Source organism: Rhipicephalus microplus, chromosome 1, assembly GCF_043290135.1.
Source record: "Rhipicephalus microplus isolate Deutch F79 chromosome 1, USDA_Rmic, whole genome shotgun sequence".
Lineage (NCBI taxonomy): Eukaryota > Metazoa > Arthropoda > Arachnida > Ixodida > Ixodidae > Rhipicephalus > Rhipicephalus microplus.
This window is the reverse complement of record NC_134700.1, coordinates 16851482-16874948: the sequence shown is the minus strand read 5'-3', so window position 1 is coordinate 16874948 and position 23467 is coordinate 16851482. Positions and strand designations below refer to the sequence as shown.

Genomic DNA, 23467 nt, shown 5'->3' with positions numbered 1-23467 from the left:
TTAACATTTTAAAACATTAGTAAACTTTTAAAACATATACAGTTTTGCAAATCATGACTGTTGAATCGAACACAACAAAATTAAATTTGGAGTGTTAAATCACTTAATATTTTTAGAGATCGAATCACACTTGTCTAAAACACCCAGCCGACCGCTCCAGTGGCTGTTTTCTGCAGAAATATGTTAATGCCGGCGCCGTATGAATATCTAACATGGCATACGGCGTGCTAGGCCTTTGTGCGATAATTTAAGCGTGAACAGTAGCATGTAGCTAAGGTGACGTAGAAGCCGTCACAAACAAGAGCCATGCGCTCCGCTGCTCTGGACAAGTGTGATTCCACCTGTAGAGCTGCAGTGTTGGCATTTTTTTGGTGCACGAAATTCTCCATGTTCACTTTACATCTGGTCTAGTATATAAAAACATGGAAATAAAAAGAATAACAAATAAAACCTTCTAGGTCTGAGTGAGAATAGAAGCCAAGCTGCTTGTGGCAAGCAGGCATTCTACCACAAAGTCACGTGCCTGCTCAAAAATAATTTTCATGCTTTACAAATACACGCGTCTAGTATACATGCTTCACAATACAATATGTAATATCGCAGTATTTCATGGTACAAATGTACATTGCCACTGGCCATCAGAACATGTGATTATCATAATGACTTCGTTGTTTAAAGCAGCCACGAAAAACAAAAGGCACAAATGCTACTGGAGTATTCTCTTAGGACCATGTACTAGGTGCATATCAAGTTTAAAAACATTTCATGCACATAGTTGCTTGTGGTTTAAAGCATACTAGCCAGTACCTGTATTGCGTGGTCTATCCTGTGTTGCATCTCTGCGCTCTTCGAAGTAACTATGTGTACGTATCAACAAGCTCGCTTAGCCACTATTTAGAAATCCATTACGCAGACTGCAACTATATCCGAAACCCTTACTAGCACAAGCCACTTTAAACATTGATTACGTAGTAATAATCTGCAGTATAAACTTTTCAAGTAATGTTACCCTGCAAAAAGTATGCCCTAGGTGGTTGGGGTATGCACTAGGGATAGGATATCACTGTTGTGTTCTACTCAAACCTTGAGGGTCCCCTAATTTTTTTCACCAAACAATTGTAAGATTCATAGATAGTAATGTTCCACAAGCATGGTATTGTAAGTAATCACCCTTTTGGCCTATACTGGAAGAGTGGAGGGGGTGCTGTTAGGAGTGAATTTGCAGGCTGTTAAGAGTGTATAAAAAATTTGATAGATTGTTGTGTAAGCATGCAAGCATTAGGGCATGTCAGTTCATATTAAATACCTGAAAAAGATCACAGGCCAGGGTCCTGATAGGACTCTTGAAAGCATTTCATCCTAGGAAAGAAGTGATGTGTCATTGACACATCTGTTGAAACTTGGAAGGTCAGAAAAGTATTTCAAGCGCAGGTATGTGACGTTTCTTGACAATACATGACTGTGACATTGCACACTTCCATACTGCACATGTGTCTGTTTCCCAACATACTGGCTAGCAAAGCCACAACAGGGTGTTTATCAATTATTTTTTTTTAATTTAGTGATTTTTCCAGGTTTTTCACATGGATTAAAAGCAAACTCCATGACCATAATGTCTGCTTGGAAAATGTGCGGTGGAAAGAACACTTTAGCAGTAAAAAAATAAAATAAGAGGCACTCATATAAAACAAATGAACACTTTTTGCACACACACTCATAATGTTGTGAGTGTATGTGGTAAATATGAAAAAATGTGTGTATCTGGTCAAAACAAAACTTGACCCAGGCACTGAGGAAGTTGGCTGTTTGGTTTTTGGAACAACCAGAACACAACCACACAAATAAAATCAACTGCAGCTGCAAATTTGAAGGAGCCTGCAATAGTCCAACAGTGCAGCCAATGCTGCTAGGAAACGTAAAGGTGGCGCTATCTCGCGGCATTCGTATAAAACAAGGATGCAACAGCCCGGCCAGTTGGCCTACTGAAGCACATTCTAGTTCATTATAATGGCTATAGCCTGCAGGCCATTCAGGATTGGATTAGATTATTTTGACCTAGACTGCTGTATTTACTAATGATTTGCATCCCCGTCTCATTTGTACATGTCTAAAATATACTTTTCAGCAAAAAAGGAGTACTTACGTATTTTATGCGACCTTGATTTGACAACGACTAACAACAATGTCGCAACAACGAAACTGTACAGCAAAATTTACTTTATCCTTTCTTTCACTCTCTTTTTTTTTTACACAATGCACACATGCTTATTGGTGTTTTATTTCTCTGGGTTCTTACACGTGGAGCACAATTAAAGTACTCAGAGACCTGCAATAAAAGCTGCGATAGGGTTTGAAGCGCCGATGTTTGAGTATGGGGTGGAAAAAAGGAATCTGTCAGACCGCAACTGCTTCCCTGAATCCATAAGTAAATAAAAGATGCAGAATCGTGAGTTAGGCAAATTGGTGAGTGTTCACCGTAGAATATTTTACAAAGGAATGGGTTAGAAGCAGTCAGAGAGGGTCACAGCGCTGATTTCACAACTGAAATTTATTTGGAAAAGGAAAGAACATATATAGAAAATATTGACTCATCAAAACTATGCACATGTACACATGTGTTACAACACAGAATGATTCATGTCTTCTCTAAGACCTTATGTTCTTCATCTAGACGAGTGTTACATGAAATACTTATGCACTTGTTGTTAGATCTAATGAAAATTCTTCGGCTACTTCACACATGCACTAATCAACATGTCAATATTTGATATTTGTTTTCTACAAGTGGGGCACACACAGGGCTGGGTAGTATCGCAATAGTATTTAAGAGATACTTTTGAGTGTCTGTATTGCTGTATCGAGGCACTTTTAAAAAATGTATTTGTATCTCAGTAGTGAAATACTTTTACGGTGTATCGCATGTATCGCGATACTATTGAGGACACGGGTATCTTGTTACTTTTTTTTTTCGTAAACGAGCTGAGACGTGTTGACAATGGGGAAAAAAATCTCTGCTGTGACCTTGGCAGTCCACGGCAAGATATGCACCCACCATTTCTACATTTCTGCTGAGGACGAAACTGACTCCTACCTTCTTGAGAGCGAGCTAGTTGCTTTGCTACCCGCATCCCATGATGTGTTTGAATGATGGCCTGCTTCAGCGTGACAACAATGTTATACTGCTATATTGAATTCCAGCACAGATATTTTCATTGTGAGGAGTATTGTATACTGCACAATGGGCGCCATTTTTTAAATGTATTTCCTCATGCCAATTGAACGAGTAGTGTTTGTTTTTTTCGTTTTTTTTTACTTTTCTTTTGCAGCGCCCATTTGAAAAACTGGGGCTTATTGCGGAAGCCACAAACCACTCAAAGAGAATTTGGTGCCGTGTGCCATCTACGATACTTCTTTCTGCAGAGCATATCTGAAAAACGCCAGCATGACCAAACAGCGATTCGAAAGAGGTCTTTTTGAGTTTCCTTTCGCATTCCTTGTTTTGTCTGTTCTTAATTCTTTCTGCCTTTTCTAAGATGTTTCTAGAAAACACTAAACCTTCAACTGGAAGTTCGTTTGTTTATGGTTCCAGCACTTCGCTTGAACTATGCTCCTTCTAGCATAACTAATAGTGTTGCTGTCGAGTTCCGGATTTCAGTGTACAATGCGTGTGACTGATGCTCTCATATGGCATAGTTTTTTATTGCAACTGATATCTGTAAATATGTGGTTATTAACAATTATGTGCAGTGTAAGCATCCTTTGTAATGCCTTAATGACACTCGGTGAATAGTGAAAATATAATAAGTCAATTTCATTTGCAAGTTTTAATGTGCTGCACATTTTAAATATTATGCTGCACATAACAAATGTTTGTATGGAATATAACTATCCCCGACATAGACAAAAGTATTTTAGTATATGTATTCCGGAATACTTTTTTGTCTTTTTGCAAGCGTATCTCTGAAATATCCTGTCACATGAATTACAAATTTATCTCAGTATCTGTATTTTATGCTTCCAAACCACGCATTTCGATATCTGTATTCCGGAATACTTTTTCGGGCATCTCTGCCCAGCCCTGAGCACACATCCACATGGCCTACAACGAGCTGCCAAATTAGACGTGATTTTAGCATCTGATGGCATTAGCCCATGCTCTCTTAAGCACACGTTTATGTAATGCCCCATTTCACCGAAATATTCGCAGCTGCAAGACAGTGGAATCCCATAAACCACGCCAGTAGTGCAAGGAGTAATCTGTGGACATGACTGGAGACACATTTGTTCCCTTTCCCTGGCTGCTGACACAATGCTCTATCCACCAAAGTACACACATTATGCACTTTATTACGTGCTGAGAATGACATGTTTATGCAATAACGAGCACCAACATTTTTCAAACCATGTGCTATCCTGTGTATGTATGGGATAACTGCCTGCCTCTTTTTCTTGCTAATTTCTAGTGCACTAGAATCACAATGATAAAACTTCTCGATCTTTGAATTAAGTTTTTCCGACAAGGAGCAAATCACGTCACTCGGAAAGCCAGAATTTGCAAGGCGAGCAACTTGTGCATCAAATGCATGCGCCATAAGGTGCTCGCGTAACTTCTGAAGAGCGGCACCCAGCAAAGTTGACACAATGGCTCCCTGTATGGTTTTGAGTGGCCAGAATTAAAATTTAGAATTGGCTTTATGGATCTAGGTTGGTACTGCTATATATGTGATCTTTTACGAAAGCCTGTCTTAAATCGAGAAATTGTAGCTCATCAATTTTTTGAAACTCCAAAGTGAAACGCTGACATTTCGTTTTCCTTAACATCTTTCTTTATATTAGCAACCAGTAAAGAGCAATCGCTAATGTCCAGTAGAAATAAGAAGTCATGGACATATCAAACAGCGTGTGATGATAACCAATTCAAATGCTTTTGCAGCTGCCTGTCTACATACCCAAGAAAAATATAACTAATTACAGGTATATTCATGATTCAATGCAGATACCAGATTTTTGGACAAAATTATTTCCCTTCCAAAACACAACGGTAGAATTTAGGTGGCCTGCATGAGCTCTAAAAACGATGCAATAGAGATGCCGCACTGGCACTGAAACAACAACTCATCATTATCTTCTCTCATGCACTGCTTTATACATTTCAAATCTTCACATTGGGGCAAACAATAATATAAATGTTTTACGTCTATACCGAATGCATTACGGCACAAAGAAGGTTGTTCATTTAGTGATAAGATGATAGATTCTGAGTTAGAAATTCTTAGCGGATCACAAGTCTTCAAACGCTCCGAATTTCATTGAATATATTCTGAAACATTTATTTACCAAGTGTCTTTTTCTGAAACAACAGCTCTTAGTGGCAACATGAATCTTCACTGAAATAAAAACTGATAGTTTTTGCCTTTTTGCTTTTTTCACACTTGCCGCTACATGTTCCTGATTAAGCGTTAGTAACAGGGCATAAACTTATTCGTTCAGTCACCCGCTTTGTGCATCAACACTTTTTTTTATTAATATATACCCTAAAGGCCCATTCAGGCATTACGCAGGGGGTTTTAGTTATACAATAAATTTGCAAATCAGAACATTGCTATTATAAAATTAAAGTGGTAAACAATGTAAAATACAGTTCCATAGACAAAGATGCAAAAGGAAAAAAAAATTGTGGCAGGAATGAAAACTCAATAAGAGAGACACAGCTATAGTGCGAAAAAATATATATACAGAAAATTGCCATGAAAAAAATTGCCCCCTATCTGCATATTTGACCAAAAATGTCGTCGAAAGACTATTGTACTTTGCCTGAAAAGAGTGAATAGACAGAAATATTTATTTGATGTTTTGCACGAGAAAACTGGTGAATGGGATCCTGGAGGTGTTGCGTGAGACATGAGTGCCATCTGGCGGTAATTTCAGAACACGAAAGGATGGCCTTTGTTATAGCGAGCACGCAGCACGCAGCATGCGTGCAATCTTGGAGGCCATACTTTGTAGATTTCAAGACAGGTAGCAGCACAGTATCGTCATAGAAAAGCGTAGGAGACTCGCTTTTCCATGCGAAGCGTCGCATTGTCAGCTGCAGTGCTTAGAATTACTTATTTATACCTTTTCTAGTATAAATAAACACCGTGCATAATATTGACGTGTTGATATTGTGCCTCAAATATGCTCAATATTTGCTTTTTATTGACAATCGTACAACTATGAACGCAGAAACTTGAGGAATACTGGTGGATACTGTGGATGTGGTCGTACTTGAGCCTTTTTGCTGACAGACAGACCAAAATTTTTGCGTTGGAGTATCCCAAGCAAGACTATCATCTTTAAGGAGAAAATATATTTACAATGAAAGAAGAGTAAAAATAAGCACATACATGCACTTACAAACTCACACAGATAGGTAAGTCATATGTCCAAGAAAATATTGAATTGGTTTACAAAGGCGGCATGATCAATGAATCAAGCGATGTCGCCCGGCAGAGTGTTCTAGTGATGTGTGCTTCGAAGTAATGTGAGTGTTGATACATAATTGTGCATACCAAAACAGGCTGTATTTTGAATTGGTTGTCAATATGTTTCAAAATATTATGAGGTGTGTTTGTGCAAGCTTTACGAAGGCAGATTTACTACGATGAAATCTATGAAAATGCAACAACAACAACGACAGTCTGCGTGTTTCAAGAAGGGGTAATGAAAGTGAGTGTGTAATATCTGTAGTGCTACAGTTGCGAGAATACTACTTGGTGATAAATCCTGCTGCTTCATTTTGTATTGACTCTAGTTAATCGATGAGATATGATTGATGTGGGTTCCAGATTGTGGATGCATATTCTATCTTTCAACGGACAAGTGTAGTGTACGCTAGCATTTAAGAGGTATAGTTCACCAAGTAAAGGTTTCTTTTAATAAATCCAAGTGCTTTTGACACCTCACTAGTTATGATATCGATGCGCTTATTCTAAGGCAGGTCAGAAGATAAATGAATTCCAAGATATTTAAATGGGGATACTTTTCAATGGGGAGAGCTTGAATTTCTTATTGACTCATTTCTGTTTTATGTGCTCTTGTAAACGTCATGGCCTTCGTTTTGGAAGTGTTAATTTGCCATGGTGACACAAAATGCGAGTTTATTAGGGTCCAACTATAATGACTCGTTAGCTTGGGTACTGTCAATTTTTCTATAAATGATGTAGTTGTATGTAAATAATTTCATAGTAGATGACAAACCATGTCCAATGTCGTTGATGTAAATGAGAAACAAAACTGGTCCCATGATTGATCCCTGGGGAACACCAGACTTTGCATGTGAAAGTGAAGATGCATGCCCATCCACATAAATTGATTGGCTGGAGTTGCTCAGAAAATGATTTATTCAGCTTTTTTCCGAACCAGTGGCTATCTTATCATTATACATAGAGCCATCTAGAGTTGAAAAGAAGCCTTCCTTGTCAGCAACCAAAACATGCAACTTAGCTTCCAGATGCGTCTCAGACAGCATGAACACCGTTGTGAGGAGTGACCAGGCTATGTACAACAAAGGCAAGCTGAAAAAGCCAGTAGGCTTTTTTTGTGAAGCTAAGTTGCATGTTTTGGTTACCTTCATGCTACCTTCATTTACGTACTCTTCTATGAACATAATGATAAAAAATACTCATGGATTTAATAACACCATCTCAAGGAAATGAAATGAGAAGAGAGTGTGCTACTCTTGAAATATCTGCAATAAGTGCATAGCAGAGGACGTTTGCAGCTGCATCGCCAATAATAATAATAATAGCAATAATATTATACAAGGCAAAACATAGCCCAGCAAACCTCTTGTGATGGCAGTTCTAACATAAGCACCAAACTAAAAGGCCTTCAAGCCAAGCCGAATCTGTGGCCATGACAAATATGCACAAATTTACTGATGTGAGAAATGCTGTGCTAGGAAAGTCAGATATGATATGTGATATGTAGAAGGAACATACATCAAAATAGTGCATGTACCAACATGGAAGCTAAGGAATGCTTTAGTCAATGGGAAGAATAAGCTGCCGAGCGAACTTTCTGTAGTCTTCTTTACACTGTAGTCTGCCACGAGTGTGACAACATGTCACTATATGAGACCTGTGATTTCAATGAAAGAGTTAAACAACACAACAGTTCAAAATGAAGTCACCAAATCATGGGTGGCCTTGGATGCCCTCGCTGAACATGCGGAATATACAGGCTTTCAAATTGACTGGTCAAGCAACCGTGTTCTGGTCGAAGAAAACAAGCTTGCATCATGCCAGCACCTGGAATCCCTGCACATTCACACAGCTTCACATATACTCAATAAGATTTATGGAACGCGGACCATATACTTTTGGTGCTTACATCCCGCACCTAGTCATACTTAAATACGATGTACCTTTTTTATGGCTGTCATTCAGAACAATATCAGGTGCCCAAACATCAGTAAACTTTGTGTTATTTTGGTCGGTGTATCCTTTTGTTTGTAGACTAAGAAGAAACAGTTATGCATTGCCTTTTTTTAGGCCTCTTCTAGCTGTTCACTGTAGTTGCAGTCGAAGGAGTGACTTTTTGAGTATTGATCAAGGGTAATGCTTATTTTTGTGATGGTGGCACAGGCTGCCGCCATTTTCCATGAATTAGCCAGGTTTTACCAAAGTTCCAACAGTTTTCCAGCAAGGCCCCCATTCCCCGACTTTCCCAGGTTGGTAGACACCCTGCACAAACAAAGATAGATGGCAGTTAACTCGCGTCCTGTTCCCTGTCTTATGCAAGTGTTATTCTGCACTTTATTACCTTAGAAGTACTTGCTGCTAGGCAGGTTGGTATAACATTATTAGGGAAAACTCTAGACGATGCGAATGTGTGGTGCAGTGTAAATATTTTCTGTAGTTCAGCTGCGACCGATGCTCTTTTTCTGTGCTTTTTCATTTTTCCAGTGGTGCTTAGGCATCTATAATTTTCCCTTTTAGCTTAATTAGCTCCCTGAAGCTATGCATCATCTTGCCCATTAACAACCATTGTTAAACTATTGTATGTGGCATTGTTGATGCAAAATGACCTTAGAGCATATGCTAAAGCTCCTGCAGCATCACCGGCTGAATGTGACAACCAGTTCACCATTTATAGAACCCGAAGTATTGACATTTTCAATATATCTGTTCGCGCAGTGCTTCATTGGAGTCATGCCAGCTTAAAATATGGTGCTCCCACAGAGAAATTTTTCTTCCTGTGCTGTGACCAATGGAAAAACTATGTAGACAATAATGAAAAGAGATCACAACTAGGCTTAGCTGTGTGATGTCTGCCTCAATAAAAATGTAATAAATTAATGCAAGTGTGCTTATATCACCATGGTGTTGCCAGTTTATTACTACATTTGATATGAATCTCTGCTCGCTCCACCATGGTGTTCCTAAGGGTGTACACAGTCTTACCTCTGAGACAGCATAGCCAGAACTAATTTCACTGTCACAATCTTGAACAGGTGTGCAACAAGCATTCGCCAGTGCAGAGAACACAAGAGAAGTGGTCACTGCTTGCATGTTCAAGGTCTTATACACGCACACCGGACTATGATTTTGCAGTGTCTTACATTTTGAGTGGAGTATACATCGTGATGGCGGGAGCCATCTCTGTGGTCACCAGCTAGACTGTCACAATGTGCATATTGTTGCTTCAGACAACTGTTTAGGACAAAAAAAGGGCATCGTAGAAAAAAATATTTTTAGGCTAATGTAAGGGCTTGTGGTGAGGAGACTCTCAAAAGGTATATGGTGTGTCATCTTGCAATAGAGAAGCAACATTTATACCTAGTTTATGTTAGTAGGAGTGTGCTAAACATTGGCCATACAAGCTTGTGGCTAGAGAAGGATGATGTCCAGAAGATGCCCTCCTGAAATGTTAACCTGCACCGTCCTCCCTTGCCCTTCTTGGTGCACTGGAATTTTTGCCCTATAGGTACTAATTCCTTCAGTGGGTACTCTTGAAGGGCTTCTGAATAAGCTCACTCTTACCACCTGCTTTACCCAAGGGCAAATCCTACTATTGGAACTTGTTTGCTTGGCAGAAATTTTTAACAGAAAAAGAAGCTTCACTCGTTACACAAATAAAGCTACAGCATTGCAAGATTACTATGATGTTATGTACACAGACCTCCCACATACAACTCACTAAAATGTCACCAATTACCTCTATGGTGAGCCTGATTATGCCTTAAGACAGCATGTAAGTTTCTTGATCCTATACTTTTTAATCAGCACATGAACCTTGAAAAAACAAGATCGTCACGTGCAGTGCATAAAACCAGTGCTTATGAAGTGCAATGACGCCATCGGAAACATCAGCAAAAGTAAATTCACCCTGCTGGAAAGCAAATTGTGCGTGAAGCCTGTAAATGTACTGTTAACAAAGTCTTCTCGACAACTTCATTACTTCTACTTCTACGATTTTCATAATCCTGTCCCTTCATACCTTGCTGTCAACCCAAAAATTATTGACCTATGAGGTGTTACTCATATGACCATGCTCATTTAACATACCTGCAAGCCTCAGAGCTAACATAATAAAATTGAAGACTTTAATAAATTAATGCTCTCTGCTACTCACCCCTTCAAAAAAATTTTTTAGCATCCCCTTCAAACCTGTTTTTTAAAGACTCAACAGGCACAGTGACGTGACTCATGAAAGGCATATCCGGAGCTTGTGGTGCAACTAAAATCTTTTTGGAGCAGCATAAAAGCTGCCTGAAGCTTTTAAGCTAGAGCTGTTGCACCACATGTTACAGGGAACTAGTTCATGAACATATGCATGCATGTTCACTTGGACTTCTGCTCAACATAAACGTAGGCTTTTTGCTTTTTTGCAGACATCCCCAATTAATATAAAGCTACCTAGCGCTTTCCGGGAATTCACATGGCATTTGTAAATGACTCTGGCTTTCAACGATAGTTTAGCTACAATATTGAATCACGGACTGGTAAGACTATTTATGCATTGTATTTACTTTCCAAAAAAAAAAAGAGTCTGATTATATTAATGCTTTTATTAGTACAACCTAATCGTTCAATCTGTGGAGAAGTGGTTGCTGTCATCGTTTATGTACAGAATTGTTAGGTCCCTGATTAATGAGCACTTCATAAAAAAAGGGTTTTGTCACTGGTCCTTACTGCCAATTATTTATTATGGCTCGACAAAATAGTTACACTTGGCCAACTGTTTGACATGTACAGTCGTCGAGGTCGAGAAGCCCAGCCGAGACATACCGGAATAGTGGAACACCATGCATTCTAGGAGAAGTAAAAGTGATTGTACAGCATGCGGTACTGCTGATAAAATTTGCCCACTGTATGGACTTAAAACTTAACCACCTTGTATGAAATATTTTGAAAGTGAACTGTAACAAATAGGACCACAAATAAAAAAAAATAAGTGGTCAGTTCTATATGCAGGTACTAAATTACTGTATTTTAATACAGTAAAGCAAGACTGTTGTCCAAGCACAACTAGCTCATTATTACTTTTATCTGACAGTAACCACAACAGTTAGAAACTATTTGGCTGAAGTCACGTGGTAACTTTTGTAGTATAAGCGGGTTCAGATTGTTAAGAAAGTTGGTGCCCAGCAACGTTTTCAACTACATTGCATGTTCATGTCCACTGTGATAACATCTTCAAATCGCAGGGGTAACGTATGGATTTCAAGCGTATGCCATATACTTGCTCCCTGAGAGAACACAACAACGAAGAGTGCACGCATGCTTGACACAAATAATGAAATTTATGAAAAAGATGTAGCAGGTTTCGTCTCTTGGTGCAGATCCCTGCAGGCACTTACCTAATTCGCACCTCATTTTGCCAACAAGCAGCCCATGTAAAACGTTCGAACATGTGCTATTATGTCGGGTCATAACCAGTTTCCTCTAACCACCTTGCACTTAGTTCTGGCACGACATACGTTTCAAAGATCTATTTTTTGCAAACTGTGTGAGTAATTGTAGACCATTCTTCAACAGTTATTTTTGTGCTTACTCGATAGGAAAACATGAGCTACAAATTTTCTAAGTTTCTAAAATATGAATGGTAATTGAATTGTGAATGGTAATCTACACCCAGCCTTAGCATATATTTCCTTTATAATCATTTTCAATTTGAGGCATGGCACAAATTTTGAAGTACGACTGAAGCCTCTCATACGCATGTTTCGTTTATTTGAAGGTGCCATTTAACAATCTTGAATTAATCCTGCAATGAACTAACATCTGAATGCCTTGCGAATTGCCTGCCACAAAATATATTTTACTAGGTAAATTGTTCTGTGCTTGTTACACAAGCTGAAGATAATGACGATACTGACTGCCGCATCGTCACTGATGAGGCAGAGGATAGCGCGTGTACAATTTAGGTGCACACACGAGGCCCAATGTCAGTGCTACATTTACAATTTAAACACGAGCGCGCGCAATATGTATGCTTTACCGCAATACACAGCGTGCACTTCACCGCAAGGCACGATTGCCTTGCGGCACTGTTTAATTTTAAGAAGACGCTTAAGGTGGCAATTTTGAGCGAATATTTACAGTGCTCCCAGCATATCTTCAACTTTATTTCTTTTTTTTTCTTTGTATACACCCACAAGAAAAGACATAGCTTAGAAAACCAATTATCGTATTCGGCGACAACATATTTAAGCCACTTGGAAAATAACGTCGTGTGAACGCCTGGTAATATTCCATCGCTTCCAACTTGTGCATTTCGTATCTGTCTCGCGCAGTTACGCAAGAAGAAGCTTCAATGAAAGTTTTGGCGCAAGCATACACTTCACCGAAGCGACACATCGATCCTTACGCTACACACGCACTTACCAGACATACACGTACGGCATACATCCACAAATAGCATAACACACGGTGTTCATGATCGGGCAAGTCGTTACCACATTGCTTATAGACAGTATTACAGAACGAGACCACGTATCCATGCGCAGAGGCGGTTCTCGCGAATGCATGAGGCTCCCGGCCAAGCAAAGACCACGGATAAATAACCACCGCACGGTAAAGATCCTCACAAGCTAGTGAGGAACTTTAGACCTTTCGTTCCCACCACCTAAACGTCCCCAAAAAAATGTCCAACACGGCGATTCTGTCGCCGTCTATTCATACGTTTTCAACCAAGTCAAGCCGGTTTTAAGCGGCTATTGGGTGAACCGAACGCTTTTGCCTCGAAAAGGTTCGTGCCACCCGGTGGCAGCAGACGCGGCCAAACAGTTTATTTATAGGCGGCGTTGCCTAGATTTTCTTTGCTTGCCAAATGAACTCGAAACGCCCGTCATTTATGGCAGCGCTACCTACGTAGGTGTAAAGGTATTCGTATTTGGCCTTTGAAATCGGCAATTTTTGCAACTGCTGATTTCAGAGGCTGTAGCTTGTATTGAAGGGGTTGCCTGTTGAGTGAGCGGAAAACGCCCGTCATTTATAACAGTGGCACTTACGTAGGATGAATTACAATTACGTTTACGTTTTTTAAAGCTTTCACGTTATTTTGTTGCAAATAAGCTCTAAAACTGTAAAAACTTATTTGAAGACACTCCATTGTTAGTGGCGCTACCGCCATAGTTCCGACGATGTTTCCCAAGTGACCGCCGATAATCCGGCAGGCAAAGTAAATCTAGGAGGCTATGCCTGAGCCCAAAAGCTGGTTCCCGGCCGCGACATGCCGATAATACAGCAGGCAAGGAAAATCTAGGAGGCTATGCCTGAGACCAAGAGCTGGTTCCCGGCCGCGACATTACACGGAGGAAGGAAACCTTTCCTTTCGTGCATGTGGCGGACGGTGCAACAACTCAACATTTTGCATAGCCTCCGAAACCGTCATGTACTGTTGCGAGTATCGAATAACTTTTGAGTGACGCGCTCCTAGGGCCACAAGTAAAATACACCGTGTATAGCACGCAGGAAGGAACCTTTCTCCGTGGTGTATAGTGTTAAGGTTCCACGTAGGGACCCTAAATAAATGAATGGATTAATATGGCTGTACCCTTTAGATCGGGCGGTGGCTAACGCCACCAAGCCGTAGTATTTAGTGAACCAAAAACTAGATTTGTTTTTTTTTCTTTAAATAGTGAGGTTGAGGACTCGTACTTTGCAATGAAGGGTTTAATTTTCACTTGTTCCTTGATTTTAGCTACCAATCAGTTAACCTCCTTCTAGTTAATTCAACTCGCTTAAAATCTATTTTGCCCTCCCTGTCCCTAAAAACCAGTGCTTTGAAAAACTCTGCGCCATCATCGTGAACTATATGGTGAAGCCCTTTACAGAACATTATCAAGTATTCGGCAGTTTCCTCTTCTTTTCCACATGCACTGCATACCGTGTCTACCCCTTCGTATTTGGCCCGATATGTCTTGGTTCGCTATACTCCCGTCCTGGCCTCAAACAGTAGAGAACTACCGCGAGTATATCATGGCAGAGACTGCTGCACCGTGCGGCGCACAAGCCACCCCCACACAAAAACAGCTGCTGCGCCGCACGAAAGTGACGTAATGAATTTTCTGGTTAGGCGCTTTGTTTGAATAGTCGGGAGTGTCTAGCGGTACGTCTAGACATAACGATAAAAGCCGTTAAAATTACGTCCATACGAAAAAGTGAACAAAAATGTTATTTAGGTTTAGCGTGACAACAATACAAAACCGGCTTGTTTGTAACTTCAACCCGATCGGCAGCTGTGGCGTAGTTGGTCAAAGCAACACGTAAACTGGTGAGGTCGGTGGTTCAAGTACGATTGCTATCGATACTTTCTCTTTTTTTTTTTGTTCACGCATGTATTGTTTTAACATTTGCGCCTCCTCATTAGCCCGACTTGCTGCTGGTGGTGGTCCCGTCCACAGGCCCTTTAATATTGGATCTTCGATGACTCTTGCAGGATTGACTATATTTATTATGATAAAGTGTTTTGCGAATTAGTGCTCTTAATCGGCGAGACGCAAAAAGACACAAAAACTGGAATGCAGCTGGCTGCATTGGTTTCTTCAGCACAGGTGTCAGGAATGTTGATTTCCGCGGTTTATCAAAGTTTTGATGACAGAAAGGTGCACTGCAACGTAGTCTCAGGCAACTTTTTTTATGTCGCTCAGTGTACCATCACCTGACGAGGTAACCGGCAGGCCGCTTTCTTTAAAAATACTGACGTGTCATCGCAATGTTCTCGGCGATCAGCACTTGATAAACAATGCCCAAGGGCAAGCGCCGACGGCGTTAGCCCATCTAACTACTTGTCTGCTTTGCTCAATAACACGCGCGGCCTGTGACAGCACGGGAGCATTCACGCAGCAACGGACGAGAACGGCCGTACGTGTTCGCACTTGACAAAACAGACGGCAATGCAGTAGCTCTGGCCTTCGGAGATCACAGGCTTCGTAAGAACATTACAATAAAGTTGTTTCCATCCATCGTATGAATACTTCGCCGACGCACTGGGGTTTCATGCATGTGCATCCGGTCAGTCACACGTGAACAGTGCGAAAGCATTTATTTCATCGTCGACCTTGTCCTTCGCGACAAGCAAAACTCGGCAGCAAGAACACTTTCACCTTTGACAACACCACGCTTGGCATTGCAATCTAGAAAATGCAGTACGTCCAACGACTGTAATCCGCACATCATACTGAGAAACTTTATGGCGCACACACTCAGATGAAGCTGCGGCGCGGTGGACGGCCGCGCTAGCTCCAACCACCAGGTTCAACTAAGCATCCAGCAATCACATGAAGCAGCGACGACACTCCAGTCCACCTTGGGAGTGGCCTAGGCCATGGCCACGATTTCATCGGAGTTTTCACCACCTAACACATCGCAGGCGGCTACCATCTCGCAGTGTTTACCTTTCGCAGTCGCAGCACCCATGGCGCCCCCTGTATTCAAAATACTTGTAATATGTATTTAAATAACAAACCTAGACTAATTGACTCGTTAAACGCCTGCTTAGTAAAAGTTTTGAAGGTTTAACGCATTATTCACAAATAACTTACACATTTAACTAACTTTAAGTAATAATTTTTTAAGTGACGTCACTTCTGTGTGGCGCAGAAGCCACTTCTGTGTGGGGATGGCTGCTGCGCCGCGCGATGCAGAAGATGCTGCCTATTATCATAGATCCTTTCCTTGGCAAGTTCCTGCTTAAAAGTTCGATAGATCTCTAGTGCCGACTTCTTAATCATGGAAATTCTCCACATATCGGTCTCAGCTTTCTCACCTTCTTAACCGATTATTATTTTTCGTTTTGACCCCCTGCTGTTTTCTAAGTATTTACCAATCAATAGTGTCGGTCTCGAGAAATAGTGTTGGCCTCGATTACCACTGCACGGCGCTTGCTCAAAAATGAAAGCAGGACAACTCCACTGGTAACACGAGCCATTCCTTAAGCATCTCAATAAATGAGGCGCGTTTTTTCGCTTCAAGCAAAATGGCGACGCCCGCCGAGCGCCTTTGCCAGGTTACAGCGTACTAGAAGAGGGCAGTGGGCTTATACCCCTGTCACACGGGCGCCTGCGAAGACCGTTTAACTCCCTCGTCCTTACGGCAACGAAGATGCGGTCAGTGTCACACGGCCACCCTTACGCAAACGAAGGTAAACGGAGCATTTCGCAAAGGACGTTCAACGATCTCTCTTCGCAGTGAAACGAGGTACTCTCATTTCCAGCAGTCTAGAGGTCAGAGAAAAATTTCGACAACTAAGTGGCCGCAGTGAAAGAATAATACATTTTGGCAATAATAAACGTTCTTTCGTTGTAGTACTCATTCACAACGCGTGTTTGTTTACATATATTTACGCCCGCCAGAGTTCACTTACTCTCAACACCGATGCTCTACACTCCGTACCTCGCACGTAGTACCTCGCGGCTCGCGAGTCGGGCCGGCCAGCGCAATTGAAAAATATTTCGTCCATGCGCGTGGTTGTCGTCATCGTTGTGTCACTCATGGCTGAAGGACACAAAATGTGCGCTCACGAGGCAAGGAAGCACAAGAACTTTCGAACACGGGCATAAACACAAACAACAAAACAACTAAAAGCACAATGTGGTCAGCGTCACTAGCAGCATCGCTACTTTTAGCAAATTTGTTTTTATTTGAAATTATTTTTAATGGTTTGTTAGCCTCTTACCTACTTAATAGTGCTTTTTTGTAAGAACACCATAACGAGGGTTTACAAAAAAATCAATAGAGATGAAAATAGAATACTTTTCCGAAAATCAAACAGCGCCAGCAGAGCCCCATCGAGGCAACTGTTACAACCTTGTCATTGCCATGTGCACTGCCACAACTCCTTCTCCATCGAACCCCCTAGGGAAGATTTACATTGACGGTGTTCAACGGAGTTTAGAGGTGGCCGTGTGACAGGGGTATTATTCCGCCACTATTCTGACGCATTTGGCGTCACATAGGAGAAATGGCGCCATAGGCATCTTCAAAGGAAGCTTCACCTGCATATAAGCTACTCGCCAATGGCCGCTCGTAAAAGTTGGAACGTGCGTTTATTCGATCTTTGTAATAAACTTGCATGCTTTGACTGCCCTCTGATTATATTAAAAGCTTCTGGTACTCCCGCTTCACAGTGTTTCCCTTTTCTTTTGCGATACAGCTTCCCGAAAATTAATCCGATGGCAGCCGGCGCAGTCTGTGCATTCTCCTTTCTAGTGCGACGCAGTTAACGCTTGTGTGTGTGTGTGTGTGGCTTTCGGAGGGTGTGTGCTTGAGTTAGTTGAGTATTCCTGATAAGCACTATATTTGTTGAGGCCACATCATGTTGCCTCGAATATAACACCTCGTCGAAAAGGATGATGTGTCCCACAAATTATATGGTTTGATACAGTGACCAGACGTACGGTTCATGCTATGTAGACCGAACTACAGTGTCTAGCACACTGTAACCGAACCTAAAAAGAATTCGTAACAAGATTATGCCCGACATTTCACGACATAGTTAGAAAACAGTGCACGTTCACTTCCTAGAAAAGCTTTAACATGCAGGCGTGCTGGCTGGGTTTGTGCCTTTATTATAAAGTGAAATTGTAGGGCTTAAGTAATTTTTGTTCTGCTTCAGTTGTTGACCATGGCACAACTGTTTTCTGGGGGTTATTAATAATCATAATTATGCAGATACACGTATGTTAGGCATATGTGTAGCGACATAGGGAAAAACTAAATAAAGAGACACACGAAGCTTCTGCTCCTAACACGAAGCTCTCATTTGCAAGAACTGAAGTACACTATCTAGCCACTGATTTACACACCTTATTCACTTTATGTGTGACGGCTCATCTTCAGCTGCTTGGACCTCTGCCGCTTCCCCGCCCTGTCAGCTAGTGTTCAGCCCTTTCACATTGAATGAAGACGTGTGACAACGTAAAAAGTAACTACTTTCGCTGTGATGGTAGCTGCGTGCACACTGCAACCAACTTCAATCAAGAGTCTGCGCTGAACAATTGCCAGTATGTCCGTTATGCTGTCAGAGTGAAGCTTACTCTGGCAAAAACATTCTGTGAAAATATGCTCGAGCTTTTTCATGAAGCTGTACAGCTGACTTGAGGGATGAAGGAGGCCTCCTTGGTCACAAAAGTAGGTCAACCGAACAAGTTGAAAACAGCCTCGGCGTGGGTAATGGGTGTAGTATGCGCACTTTTTTTTATCGATAATATGCACATGGTCCTTAAGCTGAAGACGCGGTTGCAAGTGGAGCTCGCAAACTATGTTGGTGTCTTACAGAAGCTTGTCCGCTCTGTGCTGGTTATTCTCGCACTCTTTCCGCCTGTTTTCACCCTTCAGGGCGCCAAACAATGACAGGTTCTGCTTACTCTTCACGAACACGTTGACTGTTAGACACCCCAGCGCCCAACAGTGGCTTTGTCGTTGTCGCGCCATGCTTACAGTATGCACTGTAAAGCATACTGTCATCTTGCGTGATGCGTAATGCTCAAAGCTGACAGCAAAAACTCGGCGCAATAATGCCCACAGCAACACAACGTGTCTCAAACTCTGTTGCTCTGCAGGACTTGACCGGTTCACAACCGGCTCAGCTGCAACGTCTCTCCCAAACTTGTTTCATGGATGGATGGATGGATGGATGGATGGATGGATATGGCTGTACCCTTTAGATTGGGCGGTGGCTAGCGCCACTAAGCCGTAATACTTAATGAACCAAAAACGAGATTATATTTTTTCTCCTTAAAAAGTGAGTTTGAGGATTCGTACTTTGCAGTGAAGAGTATAATTTTCACTCGTGCCTTGACTTTAGCCACCAATCGATAGCCTCCTTCTAGTTAAGTCTACCCGCTTCAAGTCTATTTTGCCCCCCCCCCCCCCCCAGTCCCTAAACCCCAGTGCTTTGAAAAACTCTGCGCCATCATCCTGAACTATAGGGTGAAGCCCTTTACAGAACATTATCAAGTGTTCGGCAGTTTCTTCTTCCTCTCCACACGCACTGCACACTGTGTCTACCCCTTCGTATTCGGCCCGATATGTCTTGGTTCGCAGTACTCCCGTCCTGGCCTCAAACAGTAGAGAACTACCCCGAGTATTATCATAGATCATTTCCTGCTTAAAAGTTCGATAGATCTGTAGCGCGGACTTCTTAATCATGCCCATTCTCCACATGTCAGTCCCCGTTTCCTTCACCTTCTTCTTAACCGATAGTTATTTTTGGTTTGGCCACCTGCTGTTTTCTAATATTTACCAGTCAACTTCCTGGTTCGCTTCCTCCATTTTCCTCATTGATAGCTATGCCAGCGCCGCCGCTCGTGCGACCAGAGAACCACAAACATGTGACATTTCCGGAGCTACCCATAAACAACTGCCCCCTTTTACCGCATGACTGGATAGATGAATAGGGCTGTATCCTTAAGGTGGGGCGGTGGCTAGCGTCACCAAGCCGTAATACTTAATGAACCAAAAATTAGATTTATATTTTTTTCCCTTTAAAAACTGGGGTTGAGTATTCGTACTTTGTAGTGCGGGTTTAATTTTCACTCGTGCCTTGACTTTAGCCACCAATCAGATGAACTCCTTCTGGTTAATTCTACACGCTTAAAGTCTATTTTGCCCTCCCTGTCCCTAAACCCCAGTGCTTTGCAAAACTGCGCCGTCATCCTGAACTATTCACCTTTTCATAAACGCCTCCCTGGGCACCGCCATAGCCCTCCTTGGGCTGTGCAAATTGCCGCGTCCCCTCGAAAATGCACTGGCAACGCTGCTCTCCTAGTCTTTGTACTCCCGCGCACAGCCCATTATGGCGGCATTGTTTTCCTTCCTGTGAAAAGGTGTATAGGGTAAAGCCCTTTACAGAACATTGTAGCCAGGTCAACGCCTCCTAGAAAAATTATGCCTGAAACGTCGTTGTGAAATACTGGTGGGTCCCTTTAAGCGTCTCACTGTCGTCTTTCAGCAACTGCAACCGTCACATGCATTCCGAAGGAAGCGTTTGATGTGAAAACCAGCTACATAATATGCAGCGGAGTCATCGATAATATGGGAGTGAATGTTGGTCGCAAATTCAGAGAGACCGTCTAGAGCGGGAAAGTCGTCCGGCTGTCGCTGTCCACACTCCTCGTTATTCACAAGAGACGCACTGGTGAGGGAGAATGGCGAGAGCTGCTCCTGGAGGAGGTCACATTCATCATCCTCGACATTTCCGTATTCTGACAGCTTGAAAAGTTTTCTTATGCAGATGTGCTTCAGGCCACAAATAAATTGTGCTACATTGGGGTTGGTGTTGCAACCCTGTTTTGTCCAATGTGGCCAAATATGTTCTCCAGAGGATCCTGTTGAAGCCTGCGTGTTAACAGGTATTAAAAATTGTAATTTTTGGAGAGGTCGTCTCATAGTTGACGGATAGCCTGAATTGTAATTTGCCAACCTACGATGGTTTGTGGTTGACGTCTGCCAACAAACTGCCATGATGCAATCCAGGGAAGCTGGCCTCGGAGGAAGTCAATCAGCTCTGAATCATTTTTCGTGATTGCATGCCGCAGCTTTTGCGAAGTTCTTTTTTTACTCGAGCTGTTCAAGCATCGAAAATCCTGTCCATACGATCACAAAATTGAGCTGTAGTGATGGCCGAGGCAGGCAGCACCTTCGCATACACCATTGCCATGATATCAATCTAAACTGATGCACTGAGGATCTGAGTTGCTCTGCTGACCTTCATATTAGAAAAAGGTTTCTTATGAACGTGCCGTTCAGTCAACTTTGGAGCCAATCCACAACCGCAACTCATGTGAGGATTGGTAAAGGCTTACAATGTGCCACCAGTTAACGATGTCATCCCCAATGTATAACTTGTGTGCTTGGACATTATTGCGCGTTGTTTTAATTAAATGCGGAACATCAAAAATGTAATACACCCGCTCGCCATTAACTTCAAAAAAAGGCTATGCTACAGTCACCCTTAGTTGGTTAGCGAGACTTACATTTGAACTGCCCTGGTCACAAATGACTGCTTTCACTGCAATATTAATGCTCCTAAGCTCCAAAATGAGTGACACCAGCAAGTTATGCCTAACAGATGATGTTGATGTGTGCCCTATAGTAAAAGCAACCGGTTGAACTCACTTTCTCGAAACACCAACAAGAAGAAAAACCAGTGCTCGATCAGCAATGGTTGAAGTGCGATGAGTGCCATCATCTGTAAAACCCTGGACAACCTCTCTTGCAGCATCATAGTACAAATTCTTTTTGAGTGCTATTTCGTCGAAAACTAAAGCGCACACTCGGCCCCGTTCATTCCAAGCTTCAGTATTTGTTGCAATGGAAGAAAGGATTCCTGGAATTATGCCTGGAGTCATCTTTACATTAGCTAGCCACCTCTTTAATGAACGCCGAGAGGGCAAAGAAAAATATGGAGCCAGAAATCGGTATGCTCACGGACCGCGGAAGTTTAAGTGAAGAGCGAATTTCTTGAACCACACGGGAAACCGCTTGCCCTTGCGTTTGGGCCTCAAGCGAACATGTGCAGAAAGAAGTTTAAAAACCTCCTCGGTGACGTGCGGTTGGATAACTCCAAGGGCCTTTGAAGTCGATGACGGTAACTGGTGAGGCTGTCTCCGCAGTCTTTTGATAGTTTTCCGCTGTGCTGCTACTTTGGTTTGCAGATGTTTAATGGTTTGCTTGTACTTCATTGATGGGGACATTGTCGCTGGCACACAGGAACGCACTGCAATAAACAAAAAAAATTGATGTAAAAGCGAAGAACAACTAGTCCCATAAGAGCACTTTCCTCGCTCTTTCAGACCCAAGGTGCACAACTTTCTGTGGTGCAAAGTTTTCGATTACACTACCTAAAAACAAACCATTCACAATGTTGACAATGCACAAAAAAATGAAAATCACTAAGAGCCCACTCTTACATTTTGTAAGTGCACACGTAGTGTCCTTTTGAGAATAGTTTCCTCAGAATGTCCTAAACATAAAATAGCACATTAAAAACAGCTGCAATAAAAGCATAGTCACCATTTTCTCTAGGGCACTCAGGCGTGGAGCTGTTGGCGGAGACGTCTTCTGGAGGGTCTTGTGAAGCTTTTTCAGTGCCTCGGACAGTGCTGTCGGAACAATCTTGCGAGTGGCCTGCGGAAGTCTTTATATCAATCCACTCTGGTGTTGAAGCGAACATACAACTTACCGGTCACACAAGTTCCTTTTGTGACAGCTGAACGACTGGTTAAGGTTTTCTCCGGCAAGACGAAGTCAGCAGAAATTCTTTCACCAGCTACAAGGGAGCTGCCACCTGCAGAGGTTTGGTCAATAGTCAATTCGGATAAAAAAAATCGCGACACTGAACGCACCCTGCTCATCGGGGCACCTCAATGTGTAGGAGCCGCTTTTTGAAGCCTCTACTGCAGGTCCTGAAGAAATGAAATTACGACAATGTGTCAGTAAGAGGCTTAAAATAACACAAACTGAAGCTCATCCGCACCTTGCAGTGCAGCTTCTGCAGTCATGTCACAGTCACTATTTGAAGCGACGCTCAGAGAACTTGCATATATGTGCAGTTGGTACAAGTTACAAAGCTTGTAGCATGGGGAAACTTTAACAGCTCTTTCAAACGCATAAACTGGTCGAACGTGGAAGAAAAGAGAAGGCACCAACTAGGAAAGAAGTAATTTGTGATTTTTGGAATTATCAACAGTGCCAGCTTTCACTGATGAAACGTATATGTACATGTTCACTCAGGATTGAAGATAACGTGAAATAGCCCTTTAAAGTCTTTCAAAACAAGTTGCGCAGGTCAAGAGCATCAAAATCGTAGTTGAAATTTGTTCGGTAAAATTATATTGGAAACGTCAAAAACATTTGTGGGCAGCTTGCACTAGTGGCACAAGGCTAGCGAAGAAACGAAGATAATGACCACTTGGCTAGTCCAGATTTGCCTCCGGCACACCAAGAATTATTCGTGTTCCGAGCCTTCGGGAAAC

At 42.0% G+C, this 23467-nt stretch overlaps 2 long non-coding RNA genes across 2 annotated transcripts; both read right to left on the bottom strand.

Annotated features, from left to right (window-relative positions):
• Positions 1-2529: 2529 nt before the first annotated feature.
• Positions 2530-13262, bottom strand: LOC142802549 (uncharacterized). The gene is made up of 2 exons (XR_012893946.1): positions 12873-13262; positions 2530-8726 (listed from the first exon to the last, which is right to left on the bottom strand). It is a non-coding gene; the product is annotated as an uncharacterized LOC142802549 (long non-coding RNA).
• Positions 13263-21602: 8340 nt separating this feature from the next.
• On the bottom strand, positions 21603-23180 carry LOC142767661 (uncharacterized). Its single transcript, XR_012885082.1, has 4 exons — positions 22838-23180; positions 22675-22779; positions 22506-22619; positions 21603-22209 (listed from the first exon to the last, which is right to left on the bottom strand). It is a non-coding gene; the product is annotated as an uncharacterized LOC142767661 (long non-coding RNA).
• Between the last annotated feature and the right edge of the window lie 287 nt (positions 23181-23467).